Consider the following 24,190-nt stretch of genomic DNA (forward strand, 5'->3'; position numbering starts at 1 on the left):
CCAATTAGGGGGGTCACAGTGGACCCCTAAAGGTATATTGCGAAGATGAGAGGAGAGAGCTTTTAAAGCGAAACTGTGGTAGGCTTCACGTATCACCGTGGACTGGAAGGTAGGCCACTAGACAAGCAAGTTCGCTGCATGAGGGAGGGGTCCTGGGTTCAAATCCCAGGGACGGTCAAATTTTCAAAAAATTTTCTTTCTTTTTTTTTGTTTATTTTAAATTATATTATTTTTTTATGTGTTTTTCGATATTCTGGAGGCTCCTGCATGTAGGAAATTTTTTTTTATTGGGAAAATGGGAAAAAGCTACATATAAATATGCAGATATGTGTGCACATTATAGAATATGGCTTATAAGCTTCAGTTGAAGAACATATAACATAAATTAAACAACGTCATTTCAAAGATACATCCAGGTTACAATGGGATTCGAATCCGTTCCCAATACACTACTCATCGTTTGATGGAATGGTGAGATTGTGTATCCAGGGCGGATCCGCGTAAAACTAAGAAAGGTGCTATAGTATGGCTAGGTGATGTAATGAGTAAGTATTATAAATAACGGATACATAATAAAGCATAACTGAATGTTATAAATAAATTTATAATATTCTATACATAATAGTGTGTTGAAAAGCGTTAAAATGAAGAAATTAAGTGTACCCTACCAGAGGAAATAATTATAAGCTTAATAAGGGACCCACAATGTCGTCCTATAGGCTACAATGTATGTATATATATAATAGCCTTAAAATGAAGAAACCCGCAGTGGACTGGTCGTTAAGACACGGTTCCTAGCAGATCACCGAAGTCAAGCATCACTGGCTGCGGTCAGTATGCGGGTGGATGACCACTTGGATCAGGATTTATCATCCACTTGGATTTATCATTAATCAATGAACATCTTTTCCTTTGGTTATCCCTCATTTGCGATGAATTTTTATTTAATTTATTTTAAATATTGCTTCGCCATCAGTTATCGCAATAGTACAGGTGTCATTCTCGCGTGAGAATGTTTAGAAACTACATGTAAGAGGATGTGCTCATGAAAGAGCGTAACGTGAAGGCCACAAGTATCGAGATTTCATCTGATTGGTTGTTGATGTTGCTGTTGTTAATTTACGTCGCACTAGAGCTGCACATTGGGCTATTGGCGACGGTCTGGGAAACATCCCGGAGGATGATCCGAAGACATGCCATCACAATTTTGATCCTCTGCGGAGGGGATGGCACCCCCGCTTCGGTAGCCCGACGACCTGCGCGCGAAGTCGAGCACTTTACGCTAGCACAGTTTAACGAGGACCAATACCGCACACGCTCGGTCCCTACGCAGACTGATCCAAGTGGTCCACGCGCACACTGACCGCAGCCAGTGATGCTTGACTTCGGTGATCTGCTGGGAACCGTGTGCTTCACGGTCCCAGAGGTTCAAAGCGAATGGTTCAGATCCTTTTCATCCCGAATACAGCTCAACTCATCTCAATTCCACCGCGATCACTTCGAAAAATTACTTTCCCGCCTACGCGGTAAGCTGTTTATTTACCTTTAGTGCCGTGCTGGTAATAAGACGGTTTCTGTTGGATCTTTAAGGTTTAGCATTTGATTTTCCTGCTTTTATCATTTAAATTATAAATAACAAATTTTTTCAATTGTTTTTCTTTAAAGCGGCAATTTAAATATTATCTTCGTTTGATTCTGAATCGTGTAAATCTTTGCTTAACCCGAGGGATAGTTTGCCTTCAGAACTTCAAATTCTTTTTCTCAGGAAGATTTCTTAATTTCGGACGTTGAGAAAATTTTATATTTTTTTGGAAGATAAGAAAAAAAAAGGAGACGCCCAGCATAATTGTACTTTTTCTAAGATTATAGCTTTTTCTAATCGCAGAAGTGAAAGAAATGATTTCGAAAGTGTTTTAATATTTTACTGGATGTTATGTATACACATAGTTTTAAGTTAATTAGTAATTTATCGATTTTTAAACTATTCTTGATAGAATTTGAAATTCGTGTAGATTAATGACCATGGCTATTTATGAATGTCGCATTTCATTAATACTCTTTGACTTTCAGGATTTATCTTGAATATTTGTCATTTGACACTTCAGATTTTTAACTTGTTTTTACTACGGTTTGACATTTGTGTATAACTACTAAGATAATTTATCGTAAAGTATTATTAATTCTTTTTAGCTATTTCACCCTGGACTGATTCAGATTGACTTCAATATATAACTTGCACTCTGCGTAGTAGAGCACAGCTGCTGAATAAAGACATCTATGAACTGCTCATAATGTGTGGGGCTGGGTCATCGGTGGCTCGGGTGAGTGGCATTTTCGTCTCTTTTTGTTTTTCTTTCGCATACTGTTGATGAACTATAGTGCATTTATTGTAAAGTACTCAATGTCCGTTGCGTGATTTGACCCTAGTTCATACACTTCAAGGACACATGCATCCCATTTTAGCACGTACGTGTCAGGTAGCTTTTGCTCCAAGGTATATGTATTGGTTGTAATATCTATTGTAGGACTTGTATGTATCCAACCTGCCAAGTATTGTGAATACATTGAGGTATATGGTGGCACGTATTTTTTAAAGCCTTTAACATGAAACTTAAAAACCCACTTTGATTTTTATGAAATGTTATTAAAGATTTTTGCCGAGTTCGAAAAAACCTTATTTAGCTATCTGGGTATAATGTTTTGTCTTTAGTCTGGTTAATATAGATGTAACATCTCTAGGACAATCGAAGTCTGTGGTCAATTGTAGTATAAATTTGTAACTGTTTATGTTACGATAAGATTTATATTTTTCAAAGTACTCCAGTAATGAAATATAATACTTTTGCGAGTGTTAAGTTGGAGACTAAAACTACTCATATGAAAAAATTTTGTATTAAAAATAGATCAGCATATTAACTTGATTGTTTTCGTTTTAGTTATTTTTAGCACATGTTTTTCTATAATAGGTCTTTGACTGTAAATTCTTTGCTTATCTCAAAAGGTCTTTTTCCTTACCACTTTTTTTTAACTGTATGGTGAGGTGTTCTATAGCCTCATGCTTTTCAAAAACATTGAAAATAAAAACCTCATACTATTGAATTATTTTTAAAGTTTATTTTCATTGTTTCAATTGAGGTTTTGCTGGTGCTAAAAAATTATTCCTTCAGTTCTCAAGTAAGCAAAACGGTTTTTAGCGGTAAGACAGTAAGCCGCCTAGAAAATTCATTTCTTGACGTTTATCTACTACTCTGCTACCAATCGTGCTAATATATTTTAAGTTTGAATAATATTCAATCCAACATTCGAAATTTTAAAATTATAATCTTTTTATGTTTTTTTACTTTCTGTTCAATTATTCGGTTTAATAATTCGGTGTGAATTTCTTTGGTCTGGCACCATTTTTTGTGAAAGGGCACTTCGCAATAAAAGATTTGTGAAAGAAAACGATAAGTTAAAATTTCTCCCGAAATACTTTAATTCCAATGTAATATTTTATGCCAGAAAACGCATGGGAATATTTTTGAAAGCTAATTCGGTTCACAAATGATAAACTGCAAAAAATTCCGCAGTTTATCTTTTGTGAATAGAGCTATCTTTCATAAATATTGTCTGATCAAAAATGATAACAGCAAAAAACTGTTATCGAGTTTACGAGGACCGCTATCTTAAGTCTCAGTCTTCAAAGCTATTTATTAATTTATATTGTTAATAAAACCATTCGATTACAAATAATCGTATTTATTTTATTCAATTCAATTCACAATTCCACCTTTTGTAAATACTTCGAATTCTATTTACAATAACTTTTTTCCGTTATATATCTACGGTTACTCTTTTTGAAAAATAGTTCAACGTTAAATTAGGTAATTAAAACTGGGCATTTAAATAGTCATAAATTAATTCCTTAATTATAACTCATAAAAATATGATTGTACTTCAGAGCTCATTCTAGGCAAAAAAAAAAAAAAAAGGGCAGGGTGCAAAAGTTTAAAAAAAGGGCATTATTATTCTAAAAAGGCAATAATTTCTTTCCAGGGGCTTTACACGTTTTATTAAAAAACATTGTCTATTACTAAAAGAAAATTTTTTTTACTTTACTAAAAGTAGCAAAGCAATCATATTAATTACTAATTTTCATTAATAAATTAACATATGTATCGAGCTAATTAGCTTGGTAATTTATTTAAAATGCATGCATATATTAATAAAATAATAAATGTATGTTTTTAAGTGTGTATAGATAGTTATGATATAATAATTAAAATGATTAATAATAATTATGATTTAATGATAGTGAAAGTAACTGCAAACTTTCAAAGACAAGTGCAGCAAGGGGGTTTGTTGGCTATTTTTCCTTTCTCATATAAATCTTTGTATTGACAGCAATGACAAACTAAATAAAAAGAGTTAAAAATAAAAGTCTGAGAAATCCACTGTAGAGTTTGGGGAAAAAATAAAGAGTTGAGGAAAGAAAGAGCAAAAAGGGTATGGAGTCTTAATACATCAGGACACTAATTTACTTCAGGGGCAAGAGGGTGGATTATTTTGACTAAAAGGGCAGTAGGGTGCTGCGCCCTGTTTACCCTGCCTAGAATGAGCTCTGGTACTTATACACTTATCTTTGATATATTCTCGGATTTTGTCTCAAATTCAGGATATGTCAGTATTACTGTTTAGGGGATTAAAATAATCCTATTGGAATAACATTTTTTCAAACAAGCATTAAAATAAAGTAATTTGTAAATAAAGCATTTTGGAATGTTTATCAATTACTTTAAAATTTTTTAATAAGATCATTTTTATTTAGAAAAAAAAACAATGTTCTGTTCTTTAAATCAGTAGTTATAATGAATCGATCATAATTAGATATTTAAAAAAACAATATTCTGCTACAGTATTCAATTTAAAATTGACTGAACGGAACTTTCAGTTGTAAATACATGTAATTATATAACATGTAATTATATATCATGTGATATAACATGTAATATGATACAGATTAATTATATACATGTAATTATATATCACTGTTATAAATAGTTAATCAATTATTAGCATTCTCTTAGGGCCTCAATCCTTTGAGTTAAAAATATTAACAAAAAGATATTTCAACTTAATACAATTTTTTAAGAAATACCAAGTAAGAGAAAGTTATTTGTATGTACAATATAATGAGTAATTATTGAAGTTTAGAACTGTATAAGTCTTAATTTGGTTTCTAAAAATAGAATGAGGAAGAAAATGTTTTTATTTTTGCAAGCTTTAAATAAATTTTATATTTTAATTTAAGGAATATCTAAATACATTTAGATAATTATTTAATTACTTTATTGATTTGATTTGGTAACTTAGTTAGGTTTGATTAACATATTTAGATTCAACAGCCTGATATGCATTTTAAATTTACACAATAGTTAGTGCCTCCGGTGCTTTTTTCAGTTGATGTTTAATTTCAGTCAACAGTATATTAATGAGTTACCTGTCAAGACATGTTTGTTGTAGTTATTATTTTATGATCTTATTAATTTTGAAAGAGAAAGGTAAATGAAAAATAACATTTCTCTTTGAGAGATACATTTTAAGCATTTATTTTTATTAAATACTGTGCAACGTTTTTCATATTTGTTATGATACGAACATTACGGTTAGAGCAGAATTTTTTTGCTGATTATATAGAGGTTATTTAGCATTAATGCAAAAATTTAATTCTTAATATTATGACAGTTTTTCACTTTTCATTATTTTAATTGCATAAGTTGAGTGGAGGGAACATCATGTTAGTATGGTCATTTTTGTTATTTAAGAAAAAAGTAACAAAAAATAGCAGAAATGACAAAATAGGTTTAATATATGTAACGTAACTACCAACTTGTCTGGGAAGTAAAGGAGGTCTGAGCGTAATAATGATCACACCGCCACAAACATGGCGTTGGTCACGAAATTTTGAACCTTTTGACCTCTTTGGCTCAGCCATAGCCTTCGGTGGACTGTTACCAGAATGTTTTACAGTTCTTTTAATTTTTGCACATAGCATAATAATAGTTTAAAAAAAGTATGACTGTTCAAAAGTTACAAATAAAATATCACTGTATTCAAAATAGAACAATAAAAATGCTGTTAAATAAGCTAAACTTACTGGCAATTACCATAATTTTATAAATTTTTAAATTTTTTTCAGTATTTGTTTATTAGCTTTAAAATAATGATTTAATTAACTTGGAAAATGTGTTTTATTGTAACGAAATGTATAAAAACGTTTCATAAGTCGAGTAGTAATCTCTCTTATTTTTCGTTCTTGCATCGCTTTTGCACTGAGCACAAGTTATGACATGTATTATAATTTTTTTTTTGAGTAAATGTTGATTGCAGCTATGTAGATTTTTTTTTCTGCTTCTAATTGCAGTGATTCCTGTCATTATCTTATAATTCAAAGTTATTAGTTATAAAGCAATCAATTTTCTTCATTGTTTTTGCCATAGGAATAAGTAAGATGGTGACTGATACAGATTAAATCCGTCGAGTCGCTAAGTCCTCCATGTTCCCATAACAAATCAAAACCTCTGGGGGTACTGAATTGGGGATTGATCATTCTCTGATTTAGGTCAAAATTACGATCTGTGGATGAAGGAACGGATGTATGAATAGGTTACACCCTATAAACGGGTGAGATGTATGGGTGTGGCAGAAGTCGAATTCTTGGCCTTAGATGGCATCACTGGAAAACAAGAACAATCTCACCCCTCAGCCTGAACAGGCATACGCCAACAACAACAACAAATTAAATTATGAAATGAAATTTTGATAGTCACCAAAATAAAAAAAAAGAACGAAATAACAAAACAATTAAAAAATTAATATATTTATACTAGGATTTAAAAAAAAAATGAAGTTGCATATTGTGACAGCTTGAAACTTAGATCTATAATTATGAATAAACTAATAAATAAGACTGTTAAGAATTTATTAAAATAAAAATTTCTTCATTTAAAATTAGATAACGTTTTTGAATATTTTTTTTCATTCGTTTGAATTAAGAGTGAGAAATGGTCTCTTCAGTCCTTGTGTTAAGGTAAGTAGTCAGTTTTAGTTACCGAAATAAATTACATATCCTAATGTAATTTATTTTCTTTGTTTTTAAATAAACCTAACAACCTAATCTCCAAACGAAATACGCATTTGAGAACTCTGTTTCGCATGATTTCGTCGTCAATTTTTTTCCGGCTATTACTACTAGCGATTTCATGATTTTTAATTTTTTTTTTATTGTGATGATTATTTACAAAATGCGAAGAAGGAATAATTTGTGCATTGCTCCCCCCCCCCCCCCCAATTTTTTTTTTTGAGAATATAACCCATAATATTGGAATAAAAAATTATTACAAGTTCTATTATAAAATTAAAAAGTTTTTTTTTTTGTAAACACAGCGCTTTTGAGATTTTAAATCAGTAACATATTAGTAGTTATTATTAAAAGTATCTTGCTGAACGATAATAGTGCTAGAGAATTTTGTCGCAGATAGCTCGAAAAAATTCTGCCACAGGGCAGGTGATACTGTTTAACTGTATTGTTTTTATGTGACTGAAACCGGTTTGCACTTGTTTACGTTAGTGTATCAATGGGTTAAATTAGGCGATATATAATCTAAATTTGACGATAGGATAAATTAGACGATATATAATATAGAATGTTTATTATATTAAGCATTATATTAGTATATTATAATAGTTAGATCAAATTATTAGCCGAGCTGTAGTTTTTAATAATGACATGATTTACACTAGTTTATAGGCAATACTTTTATATTTAAACGTACATTTAATGGGTTTTAATTCAGGAGATTTTTTATATACTTATCAGTGCTTTCATTACAGAAAAAAAATGAGAGAATTTCTCACCCTTTTTCTAAAACACAGTGAGATCTCAAAAAGATTTCTAAAAATTACAAAAAATGCGAATAGACTTGGAAAAAAATATCTCTTTAATTATAATACATTTTTAACATCTTCTAATTTTTAAAGCATTGATATTGCTGCATCATCATATCGAAAACGTTCTATATCTACTTTTTCATCAGCTTTTCTCATTAGGTTGCTCAAATGTTTATCAGTCATTTGTATAAGATATTTTGTCCTAATTCGGTTTTGAGTGCTAAATGACCTTGCAACAGATGCTGAACAATTCGGAATCATTTAGTAAATTTGTAGCATTGAAAAAAATTTAGACGTGTTACATGAAGAAATCTTACCTTCCGTTAACATGTGGTTGCAGAAAATTGTATTCGCACCAGTTCTGAACAATACTGCTAAATAGGGAAGCTAGATAACATGGATCCATGTTGAAAATAATGAAAGATCAAGGAAGAAAAGTGAAACGAATTTTATTCAAAATAGCAGAAGACTAATTTTTTTCCAAAATTCACTCATTTTGAATAATAGAGTGCACGATTTTCTCGCGTTAATAATTTTTTAATGTAATGCGCTGTAGTGAAAACACTGCTTATATACTTCCTATTTGTATTTATTTTTAACATATTGCATTACAATGTTGACCAAATGATACAAGGTCGGGAACCTGTTTCATCCGAGTAAACCCAATACAGCTGTATAGTATCACCTGATAATTATATTTTTACATAGAATCTTATAGTGCGTCTAATAATAGAGCCAGGGAATGTAGATGTTTTAAATATCCTTACAAAAAATGTAGTTTGAAAAATCATGCATATTTGGTATTTGCAGAACAAAAATGCTTTTAATGTCTGAGAAACTATGATTTTGTTTAATAACAGGAAGGAAAGGTTCTCTTGCTTTTAGCGTTCCAACAAGGAAATGTGAAGAGGATTTCAATAAAAATAACTTTTAGTAGTCAATAAATATGTTTAGTCAGGGTGGCCACCCACCTTGAAAACCTGGAATTATCAGGGAATTTTTTTATACTGGAAAAAACCTGGAAATATCAGGGAAATTTGGATAAAAACCTGGAAAAATCAGGGAATTTTAAAGAAAAGCTGGAAATTTTTCTTGATGATTTTTTTAATTTCACTAATTTAAATTATTTGCTAATTTTCTTAATTTAAATTATTTCATCCACTTTTTTTTAACAGAAATGTATCGCCAAACAGTTGAAATATCATCAACTTAGCGATACTTTGCTTGCATCAGAATTTGCTCCATTATAGTTCTGTTAAACTAGAATGCCATATAAAATTCTCCCACGGTTGCTAAACAAATGTGGAAACCTTTGACCGCTATGGGAATTTAGGAAAATTTAGGAAAGATTCTGGTGGAAAAAGGGATTAGGATATGAGCTTCTGTTTTTAAATTCTGTCCTTGGGCTGAATCCATTTATGGCTCAAGTTTGTTCCGATACTTTGGTGGTTATTTTTTTTCTCTCTATTTTGACAAAATGTTTTTGTATTTTCAACTTTATAAAATTCTCCAAAAATTAGTTGGTTATAATTTTATGATAATAGATTTTATATCGCACTCTTTTTCTAAATGCTTTTCTACTCCCATTCAAAGAAATCTGTGAATTATTTTTTTTTTGAGCAAACCAACCAATCACACATTTTTTTTACAATCGCTAACAGCAATGTTTGTTGACAAATTGTTACAATTGTTGCATTAATGCTAATTTTTTCTATTTCATTTTAACCTCTTTTAACATATTTTAATTTTTAAAAAAAGACTCCTTTGTTGGTCAATATATGATTTTTGATTCAAAATTTTGTTCCAAAACATTAAAAAATCTTGAAAATTGTCAAAATAAATTATTTTTTTCAAGATATGTTAAAAAAAATAGCATTTTGAATAAAATATTTTATAATATAGACACTTTTCTTGCACACATCCTACACTTTATAAGAAAAAAGAAACAAAAACCTGGAAATTTTAAGATTTTTATCTGGAAAACCTGGAAAAATCAGGGAAATTTGAAATCTGATTTGAGTGGCCACCCTGTTAGTGGTCAAGGTAGGAGGTAGATATAAAGTTCAGAGTGGCAAGGAAGAGGGCTAATTTTTTGAACGTTGACCTTTACAAAAGTAGCTTTTTCACATAAACAACCTAGATTCAACTGTCATTTTTTCGCTTACCTTGTTTTTAGAAAAAATCTCACAATATTGATTCAAAAAATTCACAACATTTATGCAGTTTTAATAGGTACCTAATTTACTCATAAGATATTTAGTATCTATATCGGTACCAAAACTGCACAAATGACCATAATACAGAGCTCATTCTAGGCAGAAAAAAGGGCATGGTACAAAAGTTTAAAAAAAGGGCATTATTATTCTAAAAAGGCAATAATTTCACGTTCTATTAAAAAGCATTGTCAATCAGTAAAAGAATTTTTTTTAAACTTAACTGAGAGTAGCAAAGCAATCATTAATTACTTATTTTCATTAATAAATTAACATATATATCGAGTTAATGAGCTAATTAGCTTAGTAATTTATTTAAAATGCATGCATATATTAATAAAATAATAAATGTATGTTTTTAAGTGTCTGTTGTTATGATTAAATAATTAAAATGATTAATAATAATTATGATTTAATGATAGTGGAAGTAACTGCAAGCTTTCAAAGACAAGTGCAACAATGGGTTGTGATGGCTATTTTTCCTTTCCCATATATATCTATGTATTGACAGCAATGACAAACTAAATAAAAAGAGTTAAAAATAACAGTTCATGAAATCCATTGTAGAGTTTGGGGGAAAAGTAAAGAAGGGTTGGATGAAAAAGGAAAGAAGGGTTCAGGAAAGAAAGGGCAAAAAGGGTATGGAGTCTTAATACATCAGGGCACTAATTTACTTCAGGGGCAACAGGGTGAATTCTTTTGACTAAAAGGGCAGCAGGGTGCTGCGCCCTGTTTACCCTGCCTAGAATGAGCTCTGCATAATAAAAGTAGTGCATATTCAAAAAAATAGTTAAACATCATTGACGTCAGTGTGGCTTTTTTTTCCATGTCTTTTAGACAAATTGGTAACATTTCTCCATTTCTTTTGTATTTTAGCACATAACTTAATATTAATTAATAAATATTTTCCAATTATCTCCTATTACCAAAATTAACCATGCATCATTGGTGTCTGTAACTACATGGTGATTTTTTACGTATCTCCTGAACTAATTAGTACCATTTTTCCATTAATTTTGCCCTTTAGTACATAGATAATTTCAAATATTTCATATTACCAAAAGTAATTGAGTATTATTGGCGTCAATAATTAAATTTCAATTTCTTACAATTCTATTAAAAGAATTAATATTTCTTCATTAATTGTGCTCTTTAATAAATATTTTTTTATTTCCTTTACCGTTAGATTTTAAATTATTTAGTTTTATAATAAATTCGTAATAATAAAACATAGCCTTCATAAGCGGTTTTTTAATGAAATTAACCAGGGTTCATTGATTTAAATCAAATGATTTTTTATAAAAAATCATTGATTTAAGTGAACTGATTTTTTTTAATATATATATTGATTTTAAAAGTTAAAAAACAGTGTTTTAAATTAATGATACTTTTATTATTTTCTTTTCTTAGTTTTAAAATTTATTTTAAATTAATTGCTGCGTTAATTAATTTTAGTTAACGAAATTTCTTTCTTTTTTTGGTGTGTGTTAAATTCCAGCCCATTTGAAATTACATTAAAAATCTTTCGATTCTTGAGAATGAAAGTGCAGATTAAAGTACACATTTAATGCTGTCTTAATATAGACTTGCATAGGTGTAGAAAGTTATTAATATACATGAATTTCGAAGGAAAAAAATGCAAATAATCTTAATTAAAATTCTACCTTTTGATTGAAACAGCTTGGAATTAAAATCTACATTATATTTTATTGGTGGAAAATGTATATTTCTAAAGCTTGAGGTTATATTAAAAAGAAATTACCCTAATATGCCAGAAATAGAAAGAAAAATAAATTAATTAACTGAAATTAACCCAAATTTGCGTTTAATGGAAATGAAAAATTTGAAAACCTCCTACTGTTAGCCTGAAGGAGAGAGGACTCGAACATATGATCCGTCTATCATTGAGAATATTTTAATTGAACACAGTGGACGTTGCAAGAATTCGTATCGACCAACCATCGTTGGAATTTGAACTCGGGGCTTCTCATTTGAGGGTGAGCGCTCTATCTTCTGAGCTGCCACGGCTCTGGTATTTATCATTTAGCTTATTAGCTATAACGAATAAAAAATTATCAAATCTTAAAGAATGTGCAATAAACTACTTTCGTGTATTTCTCTGTTAAATTTCTCCGCTGATAACACATTTCAAAATAGGAGAAAAGAATTTAGAAATATTCCTTTCTGAAGTTTGAAATGGATTGCTTCGTTATGTGCTGTAAAAAATGTGAAACTGTGGACTGCATTTTGATAAAAAACTGGTTTCTAATTGGTCCAAGATTTCAGATATCTCCCCTCTATTGATAATTTAAATTTTCAGTAAATAAACATGTGATTTAACAAGGCATTAGAGAAACCCATGTCAAAAAAAGTAAGTTTTTAATGTTTTGAAAATATATTAAAATGCAAACAGGCAGAAAACTTTTCCATAAAAAGCCTTAGCTGTGGTCATGGAGAGGGGAATTATAGAGGCCTCTTAAGGCTCTAACTCTCTCTTTTAATACATACGTACTTGAGTTCTGTTAGGGCTCTCTCAAATTCAGCTTAGTTAAGGCTTTCTTCAAATGAGCTCTCGGACTGGGGCTCAACCCACCTGAGCTGGAACTTGGGCTCTACCCAGTTAGTGTCGGTACGGGACTGGGTCTCTACCCGGTTGTGCAGGTTCGGGGTTGGGCCTCTACATGGCTGTGTAGGATCGGGATTGGGCTGTCTCAAATTCAGGTTAGTTAAGGCTTTCTTTAACTGAGATCTGGGATTGGGACTCTACCCTTCCGAGCTGGAACTGAAGCTCTCTACCCTCCCCAGCTGGAACTGAAGCTGACTACCCTCCCCAGCTGGAACTGAAGGTCACTACCCTCCCCAGCTGGAACTGAAGCTCTCTACCCTCCCCAGCTGGAATTGAAGCTCTCTACCCTCCCCTGCTGGAATTGAAGCTCACTACCCTCCCCAGCTGGAATTGAAGCTCTCTACCCTCCCCAGCTGGAACTGAAGCCATCTACCCTCCCGAGCTGGAATTGAAGCTCTCTACCCTCCCCAGCTGGAACTGAAGCTCTCTACCCTCCCCAGCTGGAACTGAAGCCCTCTACCCTCCCCAGCTGGAACCGGGGCTCTACCGACCCGTGCCAGGGCTGGGCCTCTACCCAGTCTGTGTCGGTACGGGATTGTGCCTCTACCTGGCTGTGGCGGGTGGGGATTGCGCCTCTACCTGGCTGTGGCGGGTGGGGATTGTGCCTCTACCTGGCTGTGGCGGGTTGGGATTGTGCTTTTACCTGGCTGTGGCGGATGGGGATTGTGCCTCTACCTGGCTGTGGCTGGTGGGGATTGTGCCTCTACCTGGCTGTGGCGGGTTGTGATTGTGCCTCTACCTGGCTGTGGCGGGTGGGGATTGTGCCTCTACCTGGCTGTGGCGGGTTGGGATTGTGCCTCTACCTGGCTGTGGCGGATTGGGATTGTGCCTCTACCTGGCTGTGGCGGGACTGGGACTTTTTTTAAAAGCATGATTTTTCTTGTTGAAAATATGAAAATTGTACTAAAATCTATAAAGCTTAAAGAAAATAGAAAACATTCACGAATTTTGCTCCGTTTTTTAACCTTTTCATTCGAAAAGTCTTATCTAAATTTCTGTAAAAACCACTTAAATGTCCGTTGGCGTTACCGTTAAGTTCTAATTTTTGTTCAAGAATTAGTGAAACGAAAATGAAATATTTGATAATGTTCTTTTTATAACAAAGTATTATAAAGATTTATTTTTCAATGCTGACCCCTCGACGTGCAAGTTATTTAATCAACGATCCTTCTATTATATACCCCGCCCATCCTTGGTTTCACCATGACTTTAAAAATGAGTTAAACTTATTGAATTGTCATCCTACTTATGCCATTGCACATTAATTGCGTTTGACATGCGAGGCCTTTTGGGTAGGATAGCTCAATTAGAATTTTAGAATATACTATTTCCAAACCAAAACGAAAGGGGGTTGTACCGAGAGTGAAGAAACTCCCTCTCCCTGGGTGCAAATTTAATAATTTTCAGTCTTTCCCTCAATTGTTGAGTAATTTGATTGCGCAAACATTGGAAGAGACTAAAGTGTTTTTGAAAGAAAAATGATAGTCGATGCGGTTGATTATGGTTATGATTACAGAGCAGGCGAGTATGATTAGTGGGGTAGGCAACATTAGTTTGCGAGAGATGTCCTTCCTTATTAGGGCTATATCCTCTGAATGGTTGAAAAGCGTGTGGCATCAAATATTATGCGTCAGTTCTGGCAAAATGCGCATGCGCCCGTGAAAAGATGTCAAACTTACGTAAGTGAAAATAAGAGTTTTTAAAAATCCTTAAGTTAAAAGCTCTAACGTAGTGGAATATCTTTTTAACTTGGACCACAAAATCTAAACAAGCATTTACAATTGACGTAGACTCTATTTCATTAAAGCTATTTCTTACAATTCAAGATGCTTTGCTCTACGCAAAATGCGGATCTATGATCAGAAAAATTTGGTAGATCAGGGTTGAAGAATACAGCTTAATTTTATTATTATTAATATTCAAAAAGTCTTTTAACTTCTATTGAGAATTTAAATTTTAACTAAGTTATATATTTAAAATAAATAAAATTTAAATAAATTAAATTGATACTTAGGGAACAGAGCACTCACCTTTAAAAGAAACAACTCAGATTAAAATCCCAATGATGGTTAGTCTATACAAATTCTGCGCGCAAAAATAGTGGTGACAAAAAATTTCTGCTGTGACAAAATGGATCACAAGTTAGGATCCTCATCAGTGTTTTCATCATAGAAAAAAAATGGGTGACAATTTCTCACCCTTTCTCAAAAACAGGGTGAGATTTCAGAAAGTTAAGTGAGCTTTCTAAAAACTGAAAAAATGCAAATAGACTTGGAAAAAAAATCATTTCTTTTATTATAATACATTTTTAACGTCTTCTATTTTTTAAAGCATTGAATATTTTTGCTGCATCATCATAGAAGATTTTGCCTTTACTAGGTATTTGTCCATCTTACATTAGTGCATGAAAAAATTTGAACGTCTTATATAAAAAACCATACCTACAGTAAACACGTGGCTGCAGAGAAATGTGTTCTGAAAGGGGTTCCGTGGTTCGGAGGGGTTGTGTTCTGTTGTTCGAAAAGGTTCTGAACAATACCTACTGGTAAATAGGGAAGCTAGATAACGGGGCAAGTGTTGAAAATAATGAAGATCCAGGAAGAAAAGTGAAACTGATTTTATTCTAAATGACGTAATTCGAAGCTTTTTCCAAAATGCGAGAATTTTTCGAATTTTGAAATTGATTTATAGATTGCGCGAATTTCTCGCGGTAATAATTTTTTAATGCGAGAAAAGAAAAAAATATGCGAGATTCTCGCGCTGTAGTGAAAGCATTGCTCATGCTGTTTGACTAGCCATCATAGGCTGTCATGAATTTCCTCTCCATATGATGCGATTTAGTTTCTTCGAAATAATCCTCTAGGAAGACTATACTTTACTCCATTGTTAGATCAAAGCTTTCCTTTAATCTCTGGGCTGAATTCAAAATTAAAAGGCAATAGGGCTTAACATTGATGGCTGAAAGCCCTAAAAAAGGACAGGCTGTTCAACACTGGTTATAAAACAATTAAATAAGATGAAACTCACTAGATAGTGTTGTATGTAATATTTTGTCTGAAAACCATATTTCTTACTATACATAAAAATCTATTGACTGTGTCGAAGTTTTCCTTTGATGTCTGTGTATTTTTATTGGTCAAAAAATTGCGTGGCAGGATCCAGTTTTTTCTCATTTATTTCCATGTTATTTTGGTTTTCAGACTGCCTAAAATTTATAAAAGTCATAAAGATAATGTTTTTCTATAAATATTTTTGTAATCCTAATTTAAAGTTATTTTTCCTGTACTGCTCATAATACAATTTTAATTAAAGAGTTAGAAACTAAGAATTGTTTTTTTGTTTTTTTTAAAAATTATTATAATATAATTCTGCTCTACATTTTATGATATTTAGAAAGGTGGTCTAATCTTATTAACCGTTTTACAATCATTATTTTTGTACAAATAAAATTAATATGCTGTTATAAATTACAGCTAGACCTGCTAAATGATTTAGAAAAATGATGAACTTCATTCACAATGAGAAGCAAGCAAAAATAGCATTTAATATTTCCGCCCGTTTGGTGAGTGAAAATATTAAATTAGGGCTGTGAACTCATATTTGTTTGAACAATATGTTTTAAAAGAAATGATTACTTAGAAAAATTACTTCTGTTCACCAACAGATCTAAATATTTATATTACTTATCTATATATAAATAAATGTTTCTGTGTGTGTGTCCTTTATAGACTTTAAAGCCATCTGACTGAAAACTATGAAACTTGGCACACAGATAGTTCAAAGCACGAGGAAGGTCACTATCGACATTAGAACATTCGACGACTAATCGTTCTAGCGGGATGAGCGGAAAACGTAATGGAATTTTCTGACAATTCAATTCGTCACATATTTTAAAGAGAACATTCGTTATTATTTCTACCTTATAGTTCTATTTGATCAAAAAATAATAGTTAATTACACATATTTACAAGTATACTCACTTTTAAATTCGCTATGTCAGGTGGATTCAATGTTCGACATTATGTGGTATCACGCGTGGTCTACGTCGTCAAATTTATAGTTTTAAAGTTTTCTGGTACTTGTTGACTTGTTCTTTTTTATTTATTAAATTTCTTTTGAAACGTGTTTCTAAAAAATTTGTTTATTTAAAATCAGCGTCAATAGAAAAAATACTCAGGTATTTAAAGGCAAAATTAATGGGAATGTGGTACTAATTCGTTCAGTAGAAACGTAAAAAATCACCATATTTTTGACACCTTATTACTGATATAATTGAAGTAAAAGAAATAAGCCATGTACTACAAAGCAAAAGTAATGGAAATTTTTTTTTCTTTTAAAGAAACGTCAGAAATCATCACACTATCATTGATTACAATGATGCTTAAATAATGTTGGTAAAATTTTAATTAATATATAAAAAAAAACTTATGTACTAAACACCGAAATTAATGGATTAGAGATAATTATTTTGGGAAGTCATAGAAAGTCACCGTATTATTATTGATACTAATGCTCTATTGATATTATGTATTTTTTAAAAAAAAAAGCTATGTGCTAAAAAGCAAAGTTAATGGAGAAAAGGTAAACTGGAAATTCATTTAGGAAAACCGTAGAATATCGCCATTCTAAGCTTAATTATTGTGTACTACAGACTACTTGGTCTCCAAAATCCTTTTCAAATTTTAACAACAGTTCTATTTTTTTTTTTTTTTTAAATTCAGATTTAGTTGGTTGCCACTGATGAATGTATTTTTCTCTAAATACAAATGTTGAAGGATTATGTAAGAAGTACCTAATATACTAATATAAGTATAAAATATTATATTGATAGATATATAGTTATGATTAAAACAGCGCCAATACTAAGCAATTTTAATAGTGATACTTTTAAAATAACTGTTTAACGGCCCCTCGAAAAGGATATGTGCATGAGAATATTACTTGCTATTATTAAATTTTAACTATTATGAGTTGACTGCGAGCAATAGTATCATGCCATGTGATGCTAAAAACATTTTATAGTTATTCGAATGGGAAGAACTAAAAACAAAGAACTTAAAGCCACTGAAAAGGGCAACAAATATTAAATAAAAAAATTTAATTATTTTTAGCCATATTAATTGAAAAACATAGTGGAAGAATCAGGTAAGTGACTTTTTTAGAACGAAAAAAAGATGTATCTGAACTATTTTCTTAACAATTTATTAGAAGGCGGACTAATAATTTTTTTGCTTCATTTTATTTACCACTGACTAACTTGATATATCAAGTTAATATGGGTTAATTATGCTAAGATTAAACTGATGGCAAAAACAGTTAAATTAAACAAACCCATATTGATGCAACCACTTTTTGCTATTTTCTCTGAGTCACTAATAGCCCTAAAACTTTCTTACTCAGTTTTTCGGCTAATCTCTTTAATTATATCGGTATTGGATTTTCAGTTTTGAACTGGATTTCGTAGTGTTTCTCGGTACTGATTTATTGATTATTTTTGTTTTAATTCCTCCCGAACTAAGAACGGGTATTCAGCTAGTAGATAATGAAATTTGGACGTGGGAAGTAGAGGCAGACATCTTTTAGTACATATACAGTCCCTCACCATATTATTAGATAAGATTCTATGTAAAAATATAATTATCAAGAGATACTATACAACTGTTTTGTTTTTACTCACTTTACATTTATTTACTTTCGTGAATCAATTGGTTAACATTTCAATTTAATACGTTAAAAATAAATACAAATAGGAATGAAAATTCCTATTTGTATTGATACATATATGAAAATTCTCCTGAATAAAAACCCATTGCAGTACATTTGGAGTAGAAAAGTACATTTGGAATGTGCTTACGCTTTTGCTAGTCAATTGCAATTTTTGTTACAATGCTTGCAAAATCTTAATGAATCACTTAAACAAGAAAATCCAATCATCAGCTGTACGATGCAATGTCACTTTCGTGGCTGCCGTAACAAAAATTTTAATTTTAGAGACAGAGGTTATATCACTCCTTGGAATTTTTGTTGAATGATCGTAGTATCAATAATGAGGAAAAAAATCCATAACCTAAATAGAAACGCTACTGTATGAAATTCTAAATATGGAGGATTCAGTTTTCTCACATTATTTTTCATATGGGTTTGATTGTCGGCGGATGTGTAATAGTAGTAGGATATATAAGGTCTTGTGCCCTAAAATATCGCTATAGTACTTAATTTTTGTAACAGGCATTTATTGATAATTGAAGGCGCTTATTGAAAATGAGTAAATAAAAACTGAAATTTGAGTAATATTTCAAGTAAAAATAGGAGGTCATAGTAAAGTTGTTATTATGTATTCTTTGTTTAGGTGGTTAATAAGTAGTACATGGTTGTCTCTGTTTTAAAAATAACTTTGAGTTACGCAATGTCGAATGAAAAATACTAATGGTGAGGATCGAGTTAAATGTACATTTTTCTTTGCAGTGGGAAAAATCATTCGCTAATACTTTCGCCAAATTTATGCTTTTATCGCATTTGGCGAGATGGCGAATGCTTAGCGGGGGCCCTGCTTTTATGGAAATGTACACCATACATTTATGGTAAGCTTATTGGCCATATTTTTATTCACGCAAGGAAAGGGTATGTTATTCATATAATTTCAAGGAGCAGAAATAAAAAATAATGTGTAATGGAAAGAAACATTAAATGTCAAGTTTTTATCAATTGCATGTTCAGAAAACTACAGATTTTTAAAAAAAATAGATTAGCAAATAAAAAGAGCTGAAATTTCGTAAATATAATTCTTGATCAACAACAAATTTAGCTAATTCAGGGAAATTATTTAAAGTTTATATTCTTTTCATAGAAAGTGTACTCCTCTTATTGCTTCAGAATCATTTTAAATGTGTTTGAATTCATCTTTGTGTTGCATTTATTTATTTTTTCAGTGGACAGTAGTTTGCTGAGCGTTCTGCCAAATTTACCCAATGTTCCGCATGTAACAGTACGCAACGCAACAACATAAAACTCAATTTTAACCTGTATTATTAAAGATTTACTTAAGACGAAAAAGTAAAACAATGTTTCTGTAAGAGTTACTATTAAAAAATTTTCCTAAATTTATCGTAGTTATTGACAGCTAAGAATGCGGAAATTGTTTTTACAAATTGCTGTATTTCATGCAGTGAATTCGACGTTCATAAATTCCATATGTAGCATAATTTCTGGGCTTTTTATGCATATTATTTTCCTTAATAATTGAAATCGAACATAATAAATACTATCCCTCTGGTCAATCATTCAAAGTTTCAGTATTTTTTATTTGATCAAGATAGGTTATTTTATAGCATATGGGTGTTCAGTTTTCTTGAATTCCTACTGTATAATGCATTGTTTTATTTCGATAAAATGTAATACTGTCTTTATACACATCCTCTTTCAATTTAATTTTTAATTTATTTCTAAATTAAAAAAATATTTTGCAATTTATCGCATTTAGCACAGACTAATTCCGCAAAATATTTTTCTGAGTGATGATTTTGTTTTGTGTGGTCAATTTAAGTCGAATGTTGTGTTTTATATTTTTTAAATATCACCGTTTCTTTTTCCTTTTTTAATTTCTTTTCCGTGCTTGTAAATCTAACATTTTATCATTCTTGTGATCTCATAATTTATTGTATCCCAAACTACATAAACAATCGGATCAACTTTTTTTGGCTGTATTGTGAACTTTCTTTTTATACATTATCTATCTGTCACGCGCGTTCAATACATATCTTTTAGATTTATTCATTCGTTTCATATCCTGAAATCAAACATTTAAATTTTTCAAATTTCTGAAAATTTAAAAAAGTTTTTTTTGTTGATTCTTTTAGCCCTTTTCTTTCTGTTTGTGATTTATCTTTTGAAAAGAACCTAAAATACATTGAGTATTTATGAATTAAAATCCCTTGTATGAAGTTTTTTGTTTGTTTTCAAAGTCTTTTAATTTACCCGAAAAATGCACCCTAACTTCTTAGTATACTAATAACTGAGCAGTTATTCTAACTACTTCTTATAACTTCTCAGATATTCATAATCTATATTTTGCATTTAATTTAGTAGTTAAATGAATTTTATTTTATCACATATTTATTAAACTTGGCAAATCTACCGATTTTCAGTGTTTTCTTTTTTGAAAAAGTTGCATAAATTCAAGAAATTCGTTCAATTTCTTGAACAACTTTTTAAAACAACTTTTTTTCCCGAAATTTAAAAATTGATGTAATTGCTTATAAGAAAAATCTCATCTTTCCTGCAATGTACGGGGCAGCTATTTAAAGTAATTTCAACAAAATTTCCTTAACAAAAATTTGTTTAATTTCACTTAAGCATAATGAAACAGCTTGTATAGTCGATAACCATATCAAAATGAAATTTAATGGATTAAAGTTGAAATCGCACATTCTAAATCTTTTAGAATATCAATATTTGACAAACTGCTCAACCACTTTGAATCTTCAACAGCTGGAAATAACACATTTTTCAATTCCTACTATTAGTTTACACTCTCCCTATATCTTGTATGCTCGACTCCAATGTTACTTAGCCTCGCATCGACTGCGGTTGAAGCAATGCCTGTAAGTTACAGTGCTGGTAGCTCCCGGAGTTAATGCTCGGCGTTGCAGTGCTGTATCTTCGTTGGTGGAGGTGGTTTATGCTCAGCTCTAACGTTAATTAAAATAATAAGGAGAGAACTATTCGGCAGAATTTATTAAAACTTAATATAATACTTTAGAGATCCTTGCAAATATGTTACTGTACTAATAGTTTGAGTAACGTAAGATAAACTTTCTGTTGTTGTTATTAAAGTAATGATTTTTCGATAAAATTAGATTCAGTATCATTAAAAAAAACTAAAGTATTAATTTCTGCTTTTGTTAAATATATCATAACTTTTTTTTTAATTACCGTTACATTCCTGTAAATATCATATAAAAGGTAATACCTCAATCAAAAGAATTTTTCACTATTGAATATTTACATAATCTTACAGTTATGTAAATGTGGAACATACACTGTCCCAATTTGAGGATTATTTTGTAACTGCTTTTTGCTATAGCTTAAAAATATTGAATGAAATTGAATAAAAGTTTCAAAGCAATTTTAAATTAATTACTAGATAATGATTTTAAAATTGAACAAAAATAAATCGTTAAAAATTGAGCGAGATGTGAGGGTATTAAGTATTTATTTTCATATTGCCCATGCGCGGAAAAAAACAATAAAAAAATTTTTTTTTTTCAAAATTTTGTCGGAAATTGTAGTTAGCAACTTGTGAAAGAAAAACTGATTTGAAAATTTTCAAAAAATTATACTGCAAAATTAGGAAAAATTATTTTTGTCAGCGCAGGTGGGAAAGAACTACTTTGAAAATGTATGTTTTCCTCAATTTTAATGGAGTTTTTTTTTGTTGTCTATTTTTAATGTACTTGTTGTTAATGAAAAATTGCTCCTAAAACTTTTATTTTATTGAATATATTTGATGTTGTAGGAAAAAAATTGTATAACAAAAGTTTTTATTATTTATTTATTTTATAAAAATTTCCGTATTTTCATAATATAAGAGCTAAGCTTCCGGAATTTTATGCAATTATTACAAAAAGTAACACCGTCCTTTGATTTAATAAATTTATTGTTACAATTAAATAGTTAATATACAATTTTATTATTGCAAGTGGAAAATGGTATGGAAGGAAAAGCGAACACTTTTAAAATGTATTAAAAAGTTTGCTTTTAAATATTTTTATGCTACATTGCGTCAATCTTTTATAAGTTTGTTTCTTAAAATGGTACTTTAAGACTACCTATGTGTAGTTTCTCTACATTGTCAGGAATTCGAAAATTTTTTTTTTGTCGATCTTGCAATTATGAAACAACCAATTTACAATTAAATTGCTAATAAATTAATATTAAAAAATGAGTGACGAAAAGAATGCTGTTCTTCGTCTTGTTCAGTTCCTAGCATGTGGCTGCAGGCTGCATTAAATCGCACTAATTTACTAATTATGCTGTAAATAATCAATAAATAAATTTTAATAATAAACACACTAAACAAATTTCGAAAGAAATTCTATATTTAATTTACTTTATGTTTTATAAAGTGCTGAGAGCAAAAGGGATTAAAAATATTATGAAATAAATCTACAATATTGATATTTTAATTACATTAAAAAAATATTTAAAAATAATAGTGTGGAAAAGAAAGCTATTTAAATATCCCGAATTTTATTCTTGTTTTGTAAAATCATAACATTTTGTAAATAATAATTATTAACGAAAACAATTAATAAATTTTTAAACGAATTATGATAAATAAGTTTTTAAAAATCACGCGAAAAGGAAAGCAGTCTTTAAAAATTCCGAATTTTATTCTTGTTTTGTTCAATTCATTTGTAGCAAGTTGTAGCAATTCTAATCACTTTAATCACGATTTTTCAGCTTTCTTGCTTCAAATAATGACTGTTTATCTATAGTTGTAGAAAACTTAGCTTGTGCGATTTTCATTTTATAAACTTGTGCTTTACTTCATGTCTAAAGTGAATATGAATAAATGCAAATATGAAAAAAAATGAATAAATAAGATTAGACAATTAAGAAAACAATAAGAAAACAATTAATAAATTTTTAAACGAATTATGATAAATAAGTTTTTAAAAATCACGCGAAAAGGAAAGCAGTCTTTAAAAATTCCGAATTTTATTCTTGTTTTGTTCAATTCATTTGTAGCAAGTTGTAGCAATTCTAATCACTTTAATCACGATTTTTCAGCTTTCTTGCTTCAAATAATGACTGTTTATCTATAGTTGTAGAAAACTTAGCTTGTGCGATTTTCATTTTATAAACTTGTGCTTTACTTCATGTCTAAAGTGAATATGAATAAATGCAAATATGAAAAAAAAAATGAATAAATAAGATTAGATGTTACTAGTTATAAATGCTAACATATACATCGAAATTCTAATAATGCTGCCTGTAGAAAAATAAAACCCTGGATAATAAAACAGCTTCCAATTTGAGCTGTTAGAGTGATGTAAGATTATCGTTTTTCATCATTAACAAGTAAAATGTCTTCTCATCAATTATTATTTTTTATTGAATCAACTTGTTTTGTATTTCTAAGTTAAATTTTTTTTTCAAGTATTGCTGATTTATCCTCAAACATATAAGGGCATATAAGCCCTATCCTTCAAACATATAAATCCTATGTTAATCTTTCATTATGCAATGATTAACATATTAACAAAATGTTCCTCTCTAGAAAAATAAAACTTGCGCATTTTATGAACAAAATGATAGTAGTTTTTTATGAAAAAAATTCGACTTTTAATGTTAAAAAAATATCGTTAGATACAAGCAATCTCGGGGGTTGTAGAGCGGATCGATCTGAAGTGGTGTCCAC

General features: G+C 30.4%; 1 long non-coding RNA gene across 1 annotated transcript in view; it reads left to right on the forward strand.

The window, feature by feature from the left end:
• Positions 1-1,495: 1,495 nt before the first annotated feature.
• The window catches only part of LOC147816780 (uncharacterized), a 35,882-nt gene continuing 13,187 nt past the window's right edge, over positions 1,496-24,190 (forward strand). Inside the window, exons 1-2 of the long non-coding RNA XR_015429117.1 lie at positions 1,496-1,590; positions 2,191-2,321. This is a non-coding gene — a long non-coding RNA (uncharacterized LOC147816780). The remainder of the gene's footprint in view (positions 1,591-2,190; positions 2,322-24,190) is intronic.

Source organism: Parasteatoda tepidariorum, chromosome 1, assembly GCF_982258835.1.
Source record: "Parasteatoda tepidariorum strain Cologne lab strain chromosome 1, Ptep-v5.0, whole genome shotgun sequence".
NCBI lineage: Eukaryota > Metazoa > Arthropoda > Arachnida > Araneae > Theridiidae > Parasteatoda > Parasteatoda tepidariorum.